Raw genomic sequence first — 2138 nt, 5'->3', positions numbered from 1 at the left:
TATATGTTGCCCAGGCTAGTCTCAAACTCCTGTCCTTAAGTGATCCTCCTGTCTCAGCATCCCAAAATGCTGGGATTACAGATGTGAGTCATTGCACCTGGCCCAACATATCTAAAGATAACAACTCAACACAAAACTAAAATAGTAAGAGTTCTCTACTGTTATCTTGTGGTGTCCCCATGACTAGCACTCAGGAACACATCTCCTCTGCCCTTCCCCCTTGGTAGGCGTGGTGTCCCCACTGACTAGCACTCAGGGACACATCTCCTCTGCCCTTCCCCCTTGGTAGCCCTCCATAGTTTGCAGGACGCTTGGATGTACTTTGCTTTATGTATACAGCGTTCATGAGATCTCAGCAGTCTTACAATAAACGCTTCCTTGCACTTCAGTTCATTTGAGTGGTTTCTGATACCTGCAACCCACATATCCCTGTCTAGAATGAAAATGATGGAAAAGGTTTCTAATACAGGCAAGCTGAGATGCAGGACTAGACCATGCAGGTTGAACTCTACCAGGAAGCTGGGGATTGAGAGACAGAACTTCAGTGATGCATTGGTTAAGATAACGCCAGCCGCAGTGGAAGATAAACCCTGGAAACCTCAGTTAGCTTAACGTAAGTTTAGTTCTTGTTTGCATACACCATAGTGTGTGACTGTGGCTGGTCAGGCGGCCTTCATCCAGGGAGCAGATCTCCTTCTTGTATAATCTTTGGAGTCCTCTGCAGTCAACCATGCATGGGCCGAGCCTGTGGGAAGCGCCATGCCCAAATGTGACAAAGATCCCCTTCACTCACTTGCCATTGGCAAGAACCAGTCATTAGTCATGGGATCCCACAAAAAAAACAAGGGATCTGATGCTATGGAAAGCATTATGGTCACTCTTCAAAAAGTTAAACAGAATTACCATCTGACAGCAATTTCATTCCTAGTTGTATACCCCAAAGAATTGAAAACAGGTGTTCAAAACAAATACAAGTACACAAATGTGTGTGTGTGTGTGTTTTTTTTTTTTTTTTTTTGACCAGGCTAAGTTGCTTTATTGGAGAAAGCCAGGATCACCAAGGACTTAGGAGTTGGCATTAGGGCCCTTCTTCTTGCTAAAGGTGGGCACAACATTGACGAAATGCCAGTTGTACTGCATTTTCCGCTTGGTCTGGCCAGTCTTCTTCTTCTTCTTCTCTTGTTTGGCCACCTTAGGAGTCTGACCTCTCACTTTCCCAGCACGGGCAAGGGAACCATGGACTTTGCCTCCGAGCATGAGGCCGGCCACTTCCAGGGTGGCCAGGGCCTCCACCCCACACTAGCCCAGGGTGGTCTCATCCTCCAGCGGTGAGCCCACTAGGAGCACAACCTGATCTTCTGGGGCGATGCCCTCCAGCTTGGCCACCTGAGCCTTGATCTGGGCGACCGTCTCCTGGTTGGTCACCTCGAGGGTGTGCAGCTCTTGGACGCAGACGAAGAGCTGCATGGTGGCGACTGAACCGCGGCCCTCACTGCCACTACGGTGAAGATGGAGTCGAGAAAGAGCTACACAAATGTTTATAGCATTATTCACAATAGCTCAAAGGTGAAAAGAGCCCAAATGTCCATTGATGGATTAATGGCTATACAAATTATAGTCTGTGCAATGGGATATTACTTAGCCATAAAAAGAATGAAGTATTGATATGCTACAACATGGATGCAGCTGGAAAACATTATGCTAGGTAAAAGAATTCAGACATGGCCAGGCACAGTGACTCAGGTCTGTAATCCCAGCACATTGGGAGGCTGAGGTAAGGGGATTGCCTGAGTCCATGGGTTTGAGAACAGCCTGGGCAACTTGGCGAGACCTCATCTCTACAATAAATCAGAAAACAAAAAGTTAGCTGGGTGTGGTAGCGTGTGCCTGTAGTTCTGGCTGCTTGAAAGGCTGAGGCAGAAGGATCCACAGAGCCCAGCAGGTCAACGCTGGGGTGGCCGTGAGGGTTCCGCTGCACTCCAGCCTGGGCAATGGAGTGAGACTCCAATTCAAAAAAAGAAAAAAGAAAAAAAGAATCTCTTTGATTGGAATCTTACAGATATGAAGACAGAGAGAGACTCAGAGGGACTAAGTGACTCACCTAAGTCACACAGCCAGTTTTGAGCAGGGGCAGGACT

The 2138-nt window shown here is 47.7% G+C and overlaps 1 pseudogene across 1 annotated transcript; it reads right to left on the bottom strand.

Moving 5' to 3' along the window:
• Positions 1-1065: 1065 nt before the first annotated feature.
• On the bottom strand, positions 1066-1467 carry LOC103275851 (annotated as a pseudogene). Its single transcript, XR_002481283.1, has one exon. The product of XR_002481283.1 is annotated as a ubiquitin-like protein FUBI pseudogene (transcript).
• Between the last annotated feature and the right edge of the window lie 671 nt (positions 1468-2138).

The sequence above is a fragment of the Carlito syrichta genome, unplaced genomic scaffold (assembly GCF_000164805.1).
Source record: "Carlito syrichta isolate Samal-C Ts95f unplaced genomic scaffold, Tarsius_syrichta-2.0.1 Scaffold315801, whole genome shotgun sequence".
NCBI classification, from domain to species: Eukaryota; Metazoa; Chordata; class Mammalia; order Primates; family Tarsiidae; genus Carlito; species Carlito syrichta.
This window is presented reverse-complemented; position numbering and strand designations above follow the sequence as displayed.